At 41.7% G+C, this 19,560-nt stretch overlaps 1 protein-coding gene across 1 annotated transcript in view; it reads left to right on the top strand.

The window, feature by feature from the left end:
- Positions 1–16,778, top strand: part of TSHZ2 (teashirt zinc finger homeobox 2) — a 227,810-nt gene extending 211,032 nt beyond the window's left edge. Inside the window, exon 3 of the mRNA XM_009274059.1 lies at positions 16,574–16,778. The gene's annotated coding sequence lies outside the window, so the exon portion shown is untranslated. The remainder of the gene's footprint in view (positions 1–16,573) is intronic.
- The last annotated feature ends 2,782 nt before the right edge of the window (positions 16,779–19,560 follow it).

Below are 19,560 nucleotides of genomic sequence, written 5' to 3'. Positions count from 1 at the left end.
TTGCACTGAAATAAATTCCAAGCAAGATTTTTTTTTTCTCAGCTTCGGGGGAGGGGAGCTGCTAGAAAAAAATGTGAGCTCAACTATTAGCTTTCCACTTGTAAAACTTCATATATCACTAAATATATTGCCCGTAGAGGACAGAAGCTGTTAAGACGGAAAAGAATTTTGAAGATGGATGAATGACAAAGACAAATGAAGATTTTTATTTTAGCAGAAGTTTCCAAGTGCTGTCTCTGGGTTGGGAGGGTACTGTTAATAAAGTACACTTGACATATAACTGTTCAAGTTCCTGAGAAACAGCTTTGCTTTAAAGTTCGGTAGAGGATCAAAAAGAGTGAATTCTCTGTTTTTCTCTATAAAAAAGAAAAAGAAAGCCCTGAAAAAGGATAGGTTTTTTTGGGAAACGGCATCTATGCCTTTTGTCTTTTCTTCTCTTTGTGGTCCAGAGACAGTGCGTTGACTGACTTCTTCAGAAAGGAGATCAGTGAAATTGTCAGTTGATTACTTCTCCTTGATTAGCATTTATAAGAGCCCTGTGATACATTATTTGCATTCCTATTTAGCCGTGATTTTTGTGGGGCAGCAATGATTAAACTTGTCACAGGGCCTGATTGACAGGGTCAGATCTTCACTTTCTACTCTTTTGAAATTAAAAACAAATGTGTCAGCTCCCTTCATGGGCCGCAGCGCTGTGAAGCTTGCTTGCCTTGTCATCGCAGATAGGTCAGGAATGTTTTAATTTTAGGGATGGATTCTGCTTGTCAAGCAGAGTGTGATGGCGTGTAGTTCTGGAGATGAGATGTGAAGGGTGTAAAACAAAGAATGGAAAGAACAAAGACAAAGACACTCACATTATTAGACAGATTTAATTAGTCTGAATGGATATTATGCTAGATGAAGCAGTGAGCTGTGAAATTAACCCTTGATTACGGATTGGCGGATCATGCTCATAAAAAGAATCAAACCTTGGTGAATGGGAAAGAGGTGCCGTCTTACCCTCACAGCCTCCATCCCCACGACCCCTTCCCGAGTCCAAGAGGGGGTGAAAATCTTTGAAGGAAAAGCTCTCATTGGTGGCATTTGGGAAGTTAGGGCAGTCTCTCCCTTTTTCCCAATGTCTCAAGCTAGCCTGTCCAAAGAGCTGAAACCAGGCAGGTTACATGGAGGCAGATTTTTGCATGCAGGATGGTGAGTAACGACTCCCACACAGTGCAGCCCATACCCTGCGGGCAAAGGGGTGCACAGGCAGCACAGAGCCCAAGTCCCCTCTAAAGACGTATTCCCACCTCATTCCTGCCTCTCTTCCCACCACTACCAAGTAGGTTGGATATTTCTGCTTGAAAACATATTTTGTTATGATAAGCTGTGAGTTAATATGATATTACTCGCCCCTAAGTGAGCGTTTAGCCTTCAGAAAGGCTGGTCTATACAGCGTCTAATACGCAAGTGCGATAATGTCCCAAATACTGAGATAGCGTGGGAGATTAGGGTAATGACAATTGAGAGGGTGCTGTATTTTGCTGCATCCAATGCTGTACAGAAGAGGCACTTCAGCCTTTTGTGTGCTTCTCATCAGCATTCCCCAAAGCACCGTATCAAGAACTACTCCTTCTAATTAGCACTACTGCAACAGAAGAAAACAAATAGAAAATACAGTGTTACTCTCTTGTTAGTTCCTTGTCATTTCTTCCAAGTTGTTCAACTAATGGAGTAATCAGCCTTAATGTTAAAAAAAAGAAAAAAATAAGCCAAAGGGCATTAGGCACACTAATCTACCAATAGGTGTGAGAGCCCTGCTTCCCTCTGGCACATTTGAAATGCTTAGTTTCAGTGCAAATTTGCATGCTGGAGACTGTCAGATTAAAAAGGAGTGAGACATGAAAACAAGTTGGGTGAGAGACTGCCTAGAAATGGTGGCTGATAACTTACTGAACAGCAGTCTTACCTCTTTAGTCATGTTGAGCCTCTACAGGTACCATGCTGCACAGTGTTACTTCTCATACCATTTTTTAAATGTGATATCAAGAATTCTCATTTTTACTTAATATATAGTAGCATTTAAGTGGTCTCTGTATGTGGAGTGAAAAGAACCCTTCAATGAAAGACCTATAGAAGATTAATGAAAGTCATTATTGTTATATGATAGCAGAGAATTACTATCCACAGGAAGAAAGGAATTTCTGCCTGCACATCTTTTCTCCCCTGGTTTCCTCATGTCTTTTTGTACCCCAAAAGAGAAGAGGCAGCATGAGAAGGTGATGAGGGAGTAGGACATGACATGAATCCCATTGCTAAGTCTACTACTGAATTTCTGTTGGTGTTAGAACAAGTCACTTTGCCATTCTCCAGATGAAAACGATTATTTAAGGACAAAAGACTAGTAGTTATCATTAAACCTGAAGACACAGACTAGTTCTTAGGCAGAAAAGCCTTGTCATTGAACTGGTGTTTATGCGAGCAGTCACACATTAGTGTTACCGCTTTCAGGGGCCTCTCATCAAAGTCTTTATTATTACAAACCTATTGAGCCGTAACCTCAGCTGCTGTGAATCAACATAACTCTCCTGAAATTAATGATGCTACACAGTTTTACATCGGTTGAGAATCCAGCTCTTCCTTTCTAGCTGTTTATGTATCATTCAGCTAAATTATTCCAGTATAGGCCATACAAAACGCTGTGCTCTTCCGAGAAGGATCTGCTTTCCAGACCCAGCATTGGCCCCTCGGGGCAGGACCCTTGATCCGGGTCTTCCCAGTCCCCGGTCTGGAAGGCCAAGTGGGTTATAGAATAATTTAATTAAACAGTTTTAATTTAATTATTTGATTCAATAGTTCCTTGCAATCTCTGCTGCTTTCAGCATAAAGCAGTGCTTTGGTTACCTGTTGCAGGGGAGGGCTTTGCCGGCAGATGTGCTTGTGCAGGTGCGTGGGTCGGCCAGGTTACAGTAGGGCTGTAAAGGAGCGCTTGCGTTGGACATGCTGCCCAGAGAGACTGTTAGCCTGTTTTGTTAAAAGAGAACAAAGCATATGAAACCAGTGGAAAATGCAATTGCTAATAAAAGGGAAATCCCTGTATCTTCTGTCTCTATATTTATCAAAAATGTAGGTGAGTTTTTTGGTTTCTTTGTTTTGCACTTGCCATGGTTCTCTCTCTGGGCACTAAGCTTTGTAGCTTGTCAAATCTTAACATGGCTGATTTTGTCATTGTGGGGCTCCTCCTGCTCACTTCACAGAGAGAGAGACTTCAACTAGTGCGTTCAGCTTCAATACGCAACATCAGCAGACAAAAGGTATCCAAAGGAGAGCTTTGGACAGAACCATTCAATGCAGAAAATGTTGAGTAAATGCTCAAGACAGCCCTATAGCATTGCATACGATCCTTCAGTGAAGAACGTATGGAACACAATGCACACTTGCTTGGATGTTCGGTTTTATATTACCGTCCTGCTGTTCATGAACATAGCTGAAGAATTGATGCTAGGAGCACTGGCCCCATTTGCAGGGGCATTTCTGCCTCACTGATATGCCTCTATAAAGAGAGTAACTCTGTTTAAAGCAGGGAATTAACACTGGTGTAAAACAGGTGTGAGCAGAGCAGACTCATGCTCTTCACCCAAAGTGGCAGCTCAAAATCATTGTGTTTCTGCCTACCAGATACAGCGTGTATTTTCTAATTATATACGCAAGATCCTCGCTCACCTGAGGTTCAAGTTTGCAGCACCGTTTCTCATCACTCACTTAATTCAAAGAGCAAGAGCAGTTACGCGCCCCCCACCCTTCCTTTATTTTTCAAACTGAATTGTTTCAGTGGTAGCTTGGTGTGTCAGCTTGTAAGTCTATAAAACAGTTTTCTACCAGCTGGAAATCCAACATGCTACATGAATACATAACAGTGCCTAACCAAGAAGGTTTGTAATTCAGTAATTAGCTGTAATTAATGAACACAAAGTGAAGACTCATTTACAGTTTAAATTATCACATTAGCTCCTGTCACCCTCTATGTACACAAAACAGCAGGAATTCAATTATTTTTATTCTTCAAAGCTAATTTAAAATTTAAGGAATGCCATTACATGAAATAATAGGTAGGAAATGTAATAGAAATCGCTGAGAACAGTTGGCCATCCTTAGAATGGGAGGAAAAAAATGCTATCAGTGATGATTTGGAAATGTTGTTTCATCTGTGAACAGATGAAGGATTGAAATCTATGCTCTTTTCAGTGTATTTAAAAAGAAAACGAGTTTGGTGGTTGCTAAGTCTTTGTGCAGGAAGAGCCATTGTGCATAATTGTAAAAGCAGTTGATACTGATAATGCTGTTGATAGTAACATGATGACAGCATGGAAATGCTCACACCATTATCTTTAATGGGGCTGAGTCGATTGCAACAGCATCGAGCCCCTGTAATATTCACCAATCTTAGTTGTGAAACTTCAGCCTAGCAGGCCTTAAGTAATTGTCGCTTTGCAATCTGCCTATAGTTTGTGCGTGTACATATGTCTATGTAGAATGCTTTCATTGTGCTTTTAAACCCACCATGATGCTTCTCTCTGCAGCTGCCACTGATGCCGCTTCTGTAGCTCCCACATATCTGCATTACAGCCCTTATTTTTTTGTTCTTTATTTCTTATTCAGTTGCCTTTTCATTTTAAATAGGCCACTGGAAGCTACACCGTCTAATTTTTCATAGGTGATCGACTGCTGAGTTGTGGGTTTACGTAGACAGAGGGAAGGTAGCGATAAGCCAAAGAGAGAGGATTCTATTAGGGAAATGCAGCAGTAATTAATGAATCCTGCCAGTAATTGGGAAGGTGTAAGCCTCTGTAATATCGTAATGATAGTCATCCGTTCTGTGCATCCCCCATCACTCCGAACGATCCCTCATCGTCTCTGTGATCTCAGACACTTAGCCATGCAAATCTTCCTGACAGGACTCTATGTCTTTGTCTCCCTAATTGGACAGTATAGAGTTGTTTATGGATATTGCAGACATTTAGACCTCAGTTGGAGGTTGTTCAAAAATCGTTAGCAAAGTTGCCTTAACAGCATTGTCAAATATTTATTCCCCTGTTTCAATATCTGTTTTCAACCCAGGCATGGTTTGCGATAGAATTAACATTTTGGAGATACACCGTCTCGTTCCAGGCTCCATTTGAGATTGCTATTAAGCCATTTTCCTACAGAAAAAGAGAACAACAAAAAAAAATCTACCATAAGTCCTCATTTCTCAAGGATAAAACATGAGATTGTAGGGCAAATGTGCTGCTTTTTAATACCATTTCCATGGGAAAATACTAAGAATGCTGACAAAGGCAGTTCCACTTACAAAAATTACAGGAAGCTTATGGGGCAAAAATTCCAGTTTAGTGTAAGCCAAAATAAATGGAGAATAATCCCATTCACTATACCACTTCAAGTGAGAGCAGATTAAAAGTCTGTATCATATATATTAGAAAAACTATGTCTTTTTCCTTGGTCAAGGCTTGGGGGGTTTAATTCTTGTGTATAATCGTCTATTGGTAGTAGGTGAAAAGTAAGGTATAATAAATGCATCTAATGTTGTGCTTTACCAGAACAGGTTTTTTTTCTTTTAGAAACTTGGTATTTGAAGGATTTTGCATTTTTGTGCATAATGCATTTATTGTATATGGTTTGGGGATTTTCTGAGCACAAGGGAAAATTTGCAGAGACCTAGACCATGAACATAAGAAGCAAAATTGAGTTTAAGAGAGCATGCTGGAGATCAAAGACAACGGCCGGTATAGCCACAAATACTTGCGATTTGGAGTGTCAGGGAGAGAGATCAGATGGATCAGGCGACTGAATTTACAGTCTCTCGGTCACATGCCATTTTACTCAGACAAGTTGTCCCACAAATCAAGGGGATTATTTGCCTCAGTAAAAGACTAACAGGTCTCTCTTTTTTGTAACTCCTAAATTAAGCCCCTAATCCTGCAAACAGTTAACTACATACTTACTTCCATTGCCATCTTGTCTCACAAGGCTATTTATTCTAGCAAATGTAAACATTAACATATTTTATATTTTTTATAAAAGATCAATATTCAACTGGAATAGAACCAGAAAAAAAAAATTATACAAGAATTTGTCTAAAATAATAATTTGGCAATTTTTTTAAGCCAACTCTATTTCCTTTACACAAATATAAGGTGTGAAAACTTCTGTTCATGGGAATGTTTCTAGGAAGAATTTCTGAAAGTATTAATTTGCGCCTGTCTGGCAACTATCTTGAAAGCTGTTTGTAGTTTTGGAAATTATTCAGCCAGGGAGCAGTAGAAATGACACGTTATATAGTTGATTAATATAGTAAATAGCAAATTACTGAAGGGGGAATAATCAAAGCCATAGTTGCAGCAAATATTTACCTTATCTGATTTCTCTCGGGTTATCCCAGAGTTTTAGGTACCTCCCACAATCAAACCCAAAAGGTAAAGAAAACAAATTAAAGTAAAACTATTTGTAACACAAGGGAAGGAATAGATTTTTTTTCTTTTTGGTGAAAAATTTCTGCATATGTGTTATAATTCTTTATTTTAGCAAGCTCACATTTTTTCAGTTATTAGGTCTTTTTATAATAAACTTACTGTTCCCCTAAAGCAACACTGATGTCATCGGTAAACCCATAAGCTTTTCACCGCTCTCCCTAAATTGCTGATGAAAAAGTTGTGAACTACAGCACACAGAAAAAAATCCATCTCCTGAAGGTCAGAGAAGGCAGTGAACTGCCTGAATAGATAGCCGAATACATCCACAACGCCTGTCCCATTCAAGTTCACATTTTGCCATCCCTGAGATCATGCAGGGACAGGGGCTGAAGCAAGGATGTCCCACCTCTCGGATATCCCTCCTACTGAACACAAAGCCCTGTTTCCTACAGCCTTTGATGGACCCCTGGACACAGATAAGAGGCTGACAGGGAACAGCCCAGATTCACCCCAAGTACAGCCGGTTCAACCTGTCCCTCATCTCCAGGCTGATGCCACCACGTTTCCGCTCCCGTTGTGCTACCGGTCCAGGGCGGGACAGCACTGCAGGACAGGATCAGACTCTCTTCTCCTTGCAGTAGACAAAACAAATTGGCTCTAGATGTGCCTGCTAGAACATTCTCCTCCAGAAAATGAATGTATTGGCATTTAGTTTTTTTTATATATGCACATACATATATATATTTAAAATCCCAGCTTTAGAAACTTATGTTGGTGCAGCAGTCTGTGACACTGAATACAAGCTGCTGTGCAAAGCAAATGCCAAATGTTTACATAAACACATAAATAAGACAAATTTATTTTCATTATTCATATTTTCTGCTCTTTCTTTTCCTTTTTATTTATGCTTTAAACAACAGTTACTGTAAATATTACAATAAAAAAATGCCTGCAGTGGACAGAAAGATGATCAAAAAGCCCTGATATAGAGCAATTCATGTTTCTTCTTTACAATCACTAACGAATCTTAACTTGAACCATGTTATGTTCCCATGTGAGTGATAAGCAATGATTTATTATGAAGTGTCACGAAATCGGAATGCCATACAGTGAGACATGAGCTAGTGGAAAATGTGTTCCCTGTTTCCCAGCCTCATTACTCAAAGACGCAGTGTCCCTTTCTCCAAGTCTAATTTACCTGGCTTTTCGAGGCACTCTGATAGCAAAGGAAACAGCACCAGGAGTGAAATACCTGATCCGGGCTGTGCCATTCACCTACCAGCACCGCTAAACGCATTGCAAGGACCGGGAAAAAGGGCCTGCCTGGAAATTCAAAGCTATTGCTGTATCAAACATTGGCAACCCTAATGACACTACCCCCAAAGGCAATTGCTTAGGATTACAGCATCCGTTGCCTCATCAGTACTGTCAGTGCATGAAGAGGAAATAAAACAGGCATCACGGAGGAGACAAACGGAGAAGTTTCCTTTATGCGTTAGAGTTTCTTCTACTCTCTAATGATTCCCTTCTCCCCATGATCCTAATTCAAGTAACTGGCATGTGATATATTTTGTAGATAAATCAGCAGCAGAAGAGCATGTGCAGTTCTGGCACCACAGAGCAGGTGATTTACTTGTAGCTCGCACTGAGCGCACTGGTTTGGTTTTTAAGGTGGGAATTTGTGTTTTAAGTGCTTCCTCACAAAGAAAGGACAAACCAGCATACTGTACGCTAATTCACGTAAGCAGCCCTCCTCTCCTACTGATTAATGTTTTCTGCAAAAAGTAACCCAGACAGGCATAGTCTTAGATTTCAAGCATTTTTCCGGATGTCTCTTTAAAGGCCCTGGTCCTCAAAGCGCTTGAGCTCAGTCAAATCAGTGATGGTAGTAGGTGCGTCTGCCTAAAGATCAAGATTTGAGTGTGTTTCCATTCTACAGCAGAAAAAAAGACATGGAAGCGTGAGCCTTCCCAAGGAGGTATGGCTTGGATGGGCTGGGCACATCGCGGAGCAATCAGAAATACGTGCTGACACTTGGAATGATGAACCATACTTTTCTGGAAAGGCAAAGCCTCTACCCATTAAAAAACCCAAATCTTTTTATCCAAAAACATAGATTTAATCACACCAGATTTGTTAAAAATTTACCAGCAGTAGCAGTTTCTGTTTCAAAACATGATCCCATTCTACCACGACAAAATGTGACAGAAGACCAAAAAGTTAAACTGAACAGAATAAACTTGAGAACAAATTTATGTCCTGCAAATTCTTTCACATGAAAAAAAAATCTTATATCTAGGCATGTTACAACTAGTTCAGTCTGTCTTAAGGCAATAGTAGCTGTTGTTTTTCTTGCAGAAAATGTGGAAATCATCAGAAGAAAATTAACCAGAACTCATCCTTGTCTGAACGGCTGAGAGACTCACAAATTTCAAAAATCTTTTTCTATAGGAATGCTTTATACAAAATCTTTGTGAAGTACAATCCCGAGAGTAGTTGTCTCCCAGCACTGACAATGTCTGCTGTTCCAGAGGAGACGGTGTGTGATGTACTGTCCTGAAATATTGTCAGCAAGCCTGGAAATATGAAGGCACTTTCATAGCAAGGCAGGGATGAAAGGAAAGAGGTTTGGGTTTGCTTTTTTGTTTTGCTTTGTTTCTTAGTCCTAATAAAATGTACCAGCGTGCTCTTAACTTCTCTCCTCCCATTTTGTTCAGCAGAGAAAGGGAACATAATTCTCCCGCAGAAGAGTTATGGTGTTCAGGAGAGAGGGAAGAGGTACAAATTCCTTCCTGGAGGTGTTCGCTTTGGCCAGTGACACGTTTGTGTAATATCAAAATAGCTCTGAACACAGAGATAGGATCAGCATCTCCCTGCTCTCGAGTGTCCTTTACTCTCTCGCAGTGAATCTAGACATTTTAATGGCATAGCTCAATAGGTGGGGCTGGGAGAAAACCACCCACAATAGCCTCTAGCTTGATGATTAAGAAATTCTCTTCAGAATTGAAAAAATGTGGGGTTTAATCTAACCAGGGATAATATCACAAGGGAAACAAGGAGGCAGTTGAGGAATTATGTAGCAGTTGAGTAAACGCAGATGACAAATTGGCCTTTTAAAGCACCTAAATTAATTGGGGAAATCTAGCTTTAAGTGACGCGCCAGTACCTCCTGACATCCATCTATGTAAACCCGGGACTTGAACCCACCGCCAGTGTCCAGATGGTTGAACCACAGTTGCTTTGTCTTATCGGCTCTAAATGCACTTTTTTCAAGGTGTGTTACAAAAGCTATTTCTCTTCTGGGATCTATACAGGTGGCATTTTAAAATGTAGCAAGCACCCAAGTCTACAGAACCTGCTTGTCACAGAAAATGACACAGTTTGCATATGACCTGTAATGACAGTTGCTAGTTGAAAAGAAACCAGAAATTCAGCTATATCTTCCACACTTTGGTTGCAGCTGCCATCAACTAAATCTCTATCCAAGGGCAGATGGTGCCCTGTACAATGAACAATTTAATCTTTAGCAAATAGAGAAACTTTGCCAAAAAAATTCCACATTTTTTTTCTCCAAGAATAGGCTGTCAATAACATGTGCTCTCAAATACATTGTGATTTGGTGACTATACTTTATTTATAGGAAAAACCAAAAATTAAATGTTTTCTCTCTTTTTTTTTTCTTTACAAGCCTGTGATCCTTTCAGATACCCCTGTACCAGGCTTTGTCTGTGTGCAGAAGTGATTCGGAGGGACCAGTTAAGTGTCAGGATACTTCTTTGTGTCTGTTAGATATCATGTGTGCTCTTCTTTGTTACTGAGCATGTGTGTATCCTATGTCACCTTGAGGCCCAAGCTGAGATCAGGGGTGAAATCTTGGCCTTTCTCAACGCAAGTGGCAGAAATACCACTCTCTCCACCAGCCCAGGATTTCATTGCGTCTCTGTGAAGACACGGGGAGCGGCAGCCCCCCAGTTTTTCATCCGACTCCATCTATCAGCAAAACAGCTGAGGCGTGCAAGGAGGTGAAATGATTTGCCTAAAGCTATGCACACCAGATCTCTGGGGGTGGGAACCAGGTTTTAGCACCCAGCTCGCTCTCTTCCTTTCCTCTCCTGGCTACCTCCGAAGGAAGTGAGGACGTGCTGAGCATGCGTTGCTTCTGGCAGCAATGCTGGTTGCCCCTCCTGCACCCTCCCTACACACGGCATCGCTGCCTTAGCTGCCTGGGCCCATGCAAAGACCTGGATTGCCCAAACTATCAGGGGAAAAAAGAACATTCTTCTTGCTGACTTTTCTCAGCCGAAATAGCCCCCGATCTGTGGCATCATACAGTCAGCACTGCTGAGTGGTCGCATGTGGAGGGAGGAATGGGGCTACTTCAGCCAGCAGCGCTCACCTCCACCCTTACTGCATCTTTCATTTGCCCCTGTCTTTTGGGGAATGTGTCTCATCATTCTTGCTCTTAAAATACTCCCGGATCTTTTTCTAGTCATTCACAGAAGAAACTGCCTGCCCTCTGGGGAACTGCTCAGGCTAACAGATGTCAGCATTTTTGCAAGCCGTGTCGTTCAGGTGGATTTGGAGGATCTAACTGTATTTGTTCAGGGATGTCTAGTAACCCTAGCGAGCTGGGCATTGCTGCACATATTCAGTAGCTCTGATTGGGCTGCTTTTTGTCTAGAAATACATATATATACTTACATATAAAAATATATTTGTACATTGTATTTGTACATAAAATATAATGTATATGCAGAAGAATTTTTGCATCTCTCTCTTAGGTCTCAGGTGGCACGATTGGCCCACATACATGCCTACACGGTCATGCCCCTAAAATGTCAGCATTGCTGTACCTGTGCAGCCCAGCCATGGTGTTTGGTACTGTTATTCCACAGTTCCTGGCAGCATCGGATCGCTGTGTTCACTGTACTGTGCACAATACAAATAGGGAAATGCTTAAGAGTTTGGTGAACCAGGGTCACAGCTAAAAAATCTGCCATACCAAACTATGTGCAGATATCAGAAGTTTCTGAAAACAAGAAACTCAAAAAGTGAAAGGTTTTGGGGTTTTTTTGGCAGATTTCAAGGAGATTCTTCTTTTATACCCCAAAACTGTTGGGCTAGGCCAGCTGAGGTAAATCAGCATAACTTCATTGACCTCCTGCAGATAAGGTGTTTTGCACCAGCTGCAGATATGCACGCTGATGATCTTGCTGCTGAAATCCAGAGGTCTTTTATCTGGTCTTGGCCTTAGCCTCTTAGCAAAGTATCTTCAACAAAGGGTTTTCTGAGATAAATGCAACTTAATGACTTCAAGTTTTTATTAAATGTAGTTTCCATCATCCCAGGCAATGAGGTCTCTAAATTCCTCCACCTGGGTGTTACCACAGTCAGACAATTGTGTATTTAGGCAGACACACCCCAGGAACATCTGAGCTAGAGCCCACATTTCATTTCCATTATCTTGTCCCACATTCTCATAAGCTTAGATCATGGAACAGAAACACATTTTACTTTTACAATAAAGGAGACCTTTTTCCACACTCCCCTCTCCATGTGGCTGATGGCTTGGGTTGAACATGCAGAGTCCGGTGCCTTCTGCAGGGACATGAGGGGCTCAGGGACCTGCTGGTGACCATGGTGGGTTGTGCTGCGTGTCCTCCTCTCCCTGTGCTCTGCTGCTGGGCAGAAGCTGACTGCAACTTCTGTGCAGGGCACAGTGCAGTTTCTTGACACGACACCCTTCAGTATGAAGAACATTAGGGACCTTTTCCTGCTGGCATCATGTGGAGCCTCTGCATGTGTTTGGGTGGGTGCTGCACCCTCAGCAAAGAACGAAGAACTGAAAGTATTAGTTTTCAGGAGGGTTATTCTTACCTCTCCCAAAATTCTTTCCCACCCTATTAGAGTGTGTTTTCTGAAACAAATATGTTCTATTTATTTATTTAATGTGCTGTTAAATGACCTTCTGGAAAGCTATTCCTGCCGCAGGGCTTTAAAGTGGATGGGCAGGCATAACTTAAGAGAGCATGCTCCTTACAATCAGGATGAATCATTTGAGTAGTTACTGTTTAGATTGATATAATTTTAGTTATAATTATGGGTAACGAGAAGGCATTTAGAGTCTGTGATATTGTAATTCATGGTGAGAGGAGTCCTAAATGAAATAAAATATATCCAGATTTGCTTTTTCTCCCTATCTAGGTATTATGAACATAAGCATGATTCTTTAAGGAACAGATTTGCTGCTGCTGTAAAAATCTAGCAAAAGTAGGTCAAAAATGACATCTAGAGATAACATGTTTGGTAACCACAAAGGGACTGTCTGTGTCTTTCTATGTGGCCTTTTAAGAGTCCTGCAATTTATTACTGTAGGTACAGCTGCAGCATGAAAAGGTTTTGATCCATAAACTCCCATGGACTTCGGTGGGTGGATCACAGATACATGTTGTCATTTTTATTATCCCATTACACTAATAGAAGATGATAAAATGATATTAGCAAAGATCTGGAAATACAAAAAAAATTATAATTACATGAACCTGCTGTCATCTGCCTGGCTCTAGAGTACTGTCACACCTCAGACCGTGCCACTGAAGTGGTCAGTGTTCTCCTACAGAACCCAAAAAGCAAACAGTGACAGCAATCCCCAAGCAAAGGACTTGAAAACCACCCCATGAGTGGACAGCCCATGTCCTACCCCCAGGAAGCTGCATCATTTGGTCAGTGTGGCTTTTGGCCACAGAGAAAAGGGGGAAAGGAGACTAGAGAGAGCAAACGAAAGCATGGGATTTGGCATGTGTGTGCACACGTGTGCGTGAAAGAAAGAGCAAGCTCACCGCTGCTCTCATGAGCCAGGAGCCATGCAGGGGCTAAGGAGCACAGCTGAGCAGCGCTGGTGCCAGCCCGTGGAGGCCAAACACATGCGCGATTAGCTGTTGACATAACGTTGACAGTTGTCTCAGATTGCAGACATGTCTGAGAGTTCCTATTTCCAAGGTTTCACAGCTGTGTTTTTACGGCAAGATCTGAATGAGGAGAGGGAAGCTGTGCCATGGACAAGGAGTGGGAAGGTGCTCGTTAGAAGGAATCCTGAGTCCTGACACATCCACATTAAAATAGATACAACTTTTTACATCTGCTGATGGCTTGATAATTAATGTTAAATAAAAGCAAAGGTTCAGTATCTGCAACTGATATTTCACATATGCTATACAAGACATCAGCATAATGAACACCCTCAACTGCATTTTCATAACATAATTTAAATGATAGCATTTTCTTTATAGTACAGGTTGAACTACATTTCAACAAATGCCCGGGAAGCTACCAGCTTTGCCCATCAAGTGCTGTTTGAACAGCCAAGATGCTATGCCTTATACTGTGAGTGACAAGTTCTCCACATACTCCCTGAATCTCTTAGAGACTTGATAATGAAATACATAAACTATGACCCTTATTGATCAGGACTCACACTAATTAATTTCCCAAAGTCCTGTCCCAGCCTGCAGTGATGTCAATGCAAAAAAAAAAACCAAGGATGGAGACTTTGGTTGGCCAAAAGATCTAGGGGTGAAGTACTTATCCCATTGAAATCAATGGCAAGTCCCAACTGATTTTAGTTATGCATGGATGTTACCATTAGTCAAGTATATGGATGCTTAGCCTCAGAAGTTTATACAATTGTCACGAATGGCTTTTATACCAGTGCTAAATTAAAACCGCCTGCACGCATGCAGCAGTGCAGAGAACCCCCTCCAGCTCCCGGGTTCCTTGTTCCATCTTATCTTTCCTCCAGCAGCAAAACCAGCTGAAGAGGTTTCCACCCTTGTCCGGTGGCTGTGCAGTCCCAGCCCTGCACCGGCGCCTCCTTTTGGAAGTGTTTGTGTGGCCCCTCGTGAGCTACAGCAGGGATGGATCCGCTTTACGGCTGGGGTGGTGCAGACCCACGGACAGTTGCAGGGACGCAGCTGAGGATTGTGTCATACCATGGGGAGGAAATGATAGGAAGGGGTGAGAGCTTCTGAAGCGGGTTTGTTGCCAGAAGAGTTTCTTGTGGACCTACACCTTGACTGATGTGTCTCTGAAGAGTTCTGCCAAGGGTTAACAGTGTTCTTAATGTTGCTCTGTGCGTGGTCCCCTTGTGACGTGGGAGTGACCAGGAATATTACTAAGCTGATTTTACGTCTGGTCTAATACGAAAGTCCAAGGACCTTCCTCACAGCGAATCAAAAGAAAAGGAGGCAAGAGTTTGGCTTTTCAGTTTTCCAATCCAAGCCCTTGATAAATATTTCCCACTGGCAGAGAACCAGTGCTCTGCAGTTACTTTGCTTCAAACGAAGACTCCTTCCCAGATTTAGCACTTTCAGTAATACTACATGCTGCTTAATTGTCCTAACGACATTCTGGAGGCAGAGTTGAATTAATCAAGAGTTATCGCTCCTGCAGTCAGCTGTTTCACCACCGCTCCTCATGTTGGCTTATGCAGGACCAGCCCATAGTTTCTGTGTCCTGCACCCATGAGTTAGGCAGATGCTCTGCACATCAGAGCTGCTACAGAGCTTGATATGACCCAAGGCAGGACTTATGTGGCATGCCACAAGTAGCTTTCCATCCTGGTGAGGGCTGCAAAATCTACTTGGAAAGGTAAAGTCAAATGTCTGTGCCATCTCCGCAGTCTGCACTTGGATCATTTTCAGAGGGTGATTCTGCAGCTGAGAACTTGGCCGCAGAAGCAGCACCAGCTCATGGCATTACTGTGTTTCAGCTCTAGGCTTTACAATAGTAAGGCTTCTGGACTTCTTTAAAACTTGAACGACGTGTAAACTGACACAGCTTTGTCCTTTTGCAGTGAAAAATAATAGCTTTGCAAAGTGTGAATTGCTCTGGAGTGTTACCTCTGAAACCTAAAGACAACATTTTAAAGTGTCAACATGGACTGCTTTTAATATCTTTTAAGTGGGAATAATGATCTAAGGTATTCGCCACAATTTCAAACTGACTTCCGTGCATCCTCAGTTGCCAAAAGTCTCTACATTCAGCTGCCAAAACCTCTTCTTCCCTTCCAACAATTTCTCCATAGCAGGTTTGGGTTGCCAATGCAAAACTCGGCATCACTGTGAAAACTGAAAAGGTGAAGATATTGTAAAATAAACCAAATTATAAACTAAATAGCATGGAGTCAATGGACTTTTTTGTTTTCATATGGAATTTTTTGAAAAGCTGAGTTTATTTTACTTTAAATAAAGCTACTACTGAATTTCCAGTTGATTTAGCCAGAACACAGGGAACACACCGCAGGATTTGAGTTGTGTTTGCTGAAACGTCCATGGCCTTGAACAGATAATATATTTTTCAGTAACATATTTCTCTTTGCCTGCTGTTGGTCTTTTTTCCTCTGTGCTCTCTCCAGATTGACTTTCACTCTACTTATTGCCTGCCTCATTTCTCACCCTATTTTTCCAGTTGTTTTTTCTACTGCTTTTCTCAGTATCTTTCTCCCAGGTTATAAGCAAAACAGAACTCAACTCTGAGCTGAACTTTTAAACCCACATCTTGAAATTAAGTAAAACAAGCACGTTCTGTCTCTATATAGAAGTAACTTCACAACTTGAGTCACTTAGCACTTTTAGTAGTTGCAGAACGGAAAAGGTCCATTGGAAGAACGGCAGCTTTTAGTGTTGGGCAGCAGAGGTGCCTTAACAACCAGAAATAACACAGCAATAGTCAAGTAATTTAAACACAATGTGGGTACTAAGATGCCCAACTCACCATGACGATTTTAGAGCATATTCTTGGCTGGTAGCAGAAAGAAGCTCATTATATCGCCCAGGTTTAACCAACATGAGGGAAAAGCAGAGATGCAGAGTAACACACTCAGTGGACCAGGCAGCAGCATCAGCTGGAGTTTACCCACTAATCCCCGCACAGTTACGGAAGTAAGGATCTGGGGTTTTTTTATTCACACTTCTGTGTCCTTGCCTTTTTGTGAGCCTATGGGTGGACAACGTAAAGCAAAGCTGACCCGTTTCCAGAAATTTCTATTGATAAAAGTACATATTCAATAAAATCTGGAATCATGATTAGAAACTTGGTAACGATAGTTATTATTATTCTGCTTGCAGGACGAATGCCTTAGTTCCAGCTCTCCAGCCCAGGCTTCCCGCACCCAGCCCGCCTCTGCGCGCGTCACTCCGATCCTGACATTGAACTCACAACAACCCGGACCAAGAAGACTGCCAAAAAATCTCCTGCTATTCTTCTTCATCCTCACTAACAATTTGGTAATGAAGTATTGATTTCCACTCCCCTGCTTATGGACGATATTAGATTTTCATTGATAAACTGCACTGGGGCTGTCTGGTCTCCACTGTCCCTTTTTGCTGTCACTAAAACAAAGTGCCACTGAAGTAAGATAATGACTGAGAACATTGATGTACTTATTTCGTCAATTTGTAACACTTGACAGGAAAAAAAAATTCTTCATAGTTTAATGTCCAAGTGTGCTACACAAGATGCAGTCACACTGGAAGCTTTACTTTTCATGGTAATGTCCATTTCCTATTTATAACCCCTTTGGGATAGTTTGTCTAAAGGAAATGTTTCTATTCTGTGCAGCTATTACTGTTGCACCTGGCTTGCCCAATCCAGTCATTGCACTAGGGATCAATACATCACAGTAAGTACAAGAATTATTAAGTTAAAAAAGATTCTGAGCCAAAAAACCTCTGAACAATGTTAATCTTCTGTGCAAGTTGTTCAAATAGTTATGCTTAACCATGTTGCTGCCAAAGATTTGTTTAAAATGGATTATTTTCAGTTTGTTTTATTCCACAGATATTTATATATATTTAAATCTCCATTACGGTTTATGACGAGACATATGCGATGGAGTGATTTTTAAACAAAAGTACTATTGTTAGATTATTGAACATTATATATATATAGGTATATCTATATATAAATATCACTGTATAAATATCTATATATAGATATAAAAGAATAAAAGTAGAATTCCTTTCTCGGTTAGGTGAGTGTAAATCTAAATCTCTCTGTTGTAGTCAATGGAGTTACATTGGATTTATGCCACCATAAGTGGGATCAGAATCTGGTCTTCGCACTTTCTGTCCGCCTGGCTAGTACTGCCGGCACGGACAGGCTGGAAAGCATAGCTGTCTTCAAGTCAACCGAGACCTAGGGAGAAGGGGGCTACAAAGATGGCAATTTCAAATTTGTGCTTGTAACTTTTTTCATTAAAACTTTGAGCTCCCAATTTTAATTTGTGGAATATTCACGTTAATAATGAGATCTAATTAAGACATCCATTAAAAGCCCGTTAAAGTTAATTTAACGTAAAAATTCCAATAGAACTGTATTACATTTTCTCCATTAAATTAACGTTATGGATTTTTAACGGATGTCTTAATTATACATTATTATTAACGGGAATACTGTATTACACAGGTTAAAATCGGGTCCTGAGTCAACTCACAAAATCTTCCAGGATATGCTAATGTCACGAGTCTCACGTTGCCTAGTGCAGTGCTTGGAAAATCAGGCGCAGCCCTGTTTACTCTCGCTGAGCATTTCCTCGCAGCGAAAGCAACCTCCAGTAGACAAATCCATCTCTGCATTTAACGATGAACTTCCCTTATTCTCAAAGGAAAAATAAGTCTAGATCAAGTTGTAAATCGCTACTCCGTTGCAAATGAAATATTCAAAGTATGCTAGGCACAAGCTGAGAAGAGGATCTTTCTCAAATAAGAGAGGGCTTTGGGGTGCCTTTTCTATTGTTTTATTTTAGACGTTCAAGGATATAATCGAAGTGCAGCATTCACAAAATCAGACTAAGTAAGCTTACTGCATTCCCTGTGGCTTATGCAGAAGGGCCTGGTTTGGCATTGTTTGGGAAATTTTGACATGATCCCTAAACTCAACATGGAGGAGAAAAAAAGGCCCTTCTTATTTACCTCCTAGGGAAAGTGTTGCCCTTATGCCACATATAATAGCAAATTGCTTTTTTTATGGCATGCATAACCTAGATGGGAAAAAATATGGCGCTTGAGGGAAGGAGGGAAAAAGTAAATGAAGTTCCAGGAATGTCATTCTGAAGTAATGAGGCATGGACAGAAAATATACCCCTCACATCATCGGATTGAGATGGCAGTCGAAATAGCTTCATTGAAGTGTCAGCACTCATCCATCAATCAATCATCCACAAGGAAAAATAGCGACAGTACAACAGGGCGGCTTTTATGGGATTTACTCATGGGCATAGGGAATAGCAGCTCAAATGTAGTTCTGACATGAAAAGCAAGGTGCTGATATTATTTTTTATGATGGGAGGATCATAAAGTGAATTGAGAACAGTGAGGTCTGTCTTTGCTTAACCTATTCAACTGGAAATGAACGGAGCTCAACTGGAAACGAGCAGAGCCTTCAGATGGGTTAAGATTGAAGCCTGCACCGTGCTGAGCACCGGCCATTGACAACAAAACTCTATTAAAGCAAAATCAATGCATTAGCATCGAGCTCCTCAGAAGCTGTTAAATTGCACAGCCCAGTTCAGAGTTATTAAGTGAAGTTGCACAAGGTGGGTCCTGTGGTGTGGACCCAAAGGCAGCAAGTGCTGTGGTAAAATGCCACTTGGGAGAAACCACATGTGTATCCCCAGCCCCGCTCCTTTCCCCAAGCTTTTGGATGCTCTAGAGAAACATTTGGCTTATTGCAGCATGCAACGGGTGAAGTTCCCACCGACTTACAATGGCCTTGGTCCTGCACCCTGTCGCAGCTGGGCGTTTTGCCGTGTGCTTCAGTAGAAACCCTCCGTGCCGTACGTTTTGCTGCTTGCAGTCATGGCCAAGCCGCACGGATGCCAACAGGGGCTGCTGCCGGGAGTGAGGAGCCCTCATCCCACAAGAGGGTGGCTCTATGGCCCCGGCCAGCCTGTGGCATCTGGGGCTGGGGCTGCTCAGGGCACCGGCTGCCACGGGCTGCTTGGTTTTGGCAGAAAAGAGGTTTCCCTGGCGCCCCGTAGCCGGTGAGCAGTGAGCTCGTGGTGACAATAGGAAACACCGTCGCACCCTCAGCTGCCCCAGCCCCAGCCATGCTG

The sequence above is a fragment of the Aptenodytes forsteri genome, unplaced genomic scaffold (assembly GCF_000699145.1).
Source record: "Aptenodytes forsteri isolate BGI_AS27 unplaced genomic scaffold, ASM69914v1 Scaffold159, whole genome shotgun sequence".
Taxonomy (NCBI): domain Eukaryota; kingdom Metazoa; phylum Chordata; class Aves; order Sphenisciformes; family Spheniscidae; genus Aptenodytes; species Aptenodytes forsteri.
This window is presented reverse-complemented; position numbering and strand designations above follow the sequence as displayed.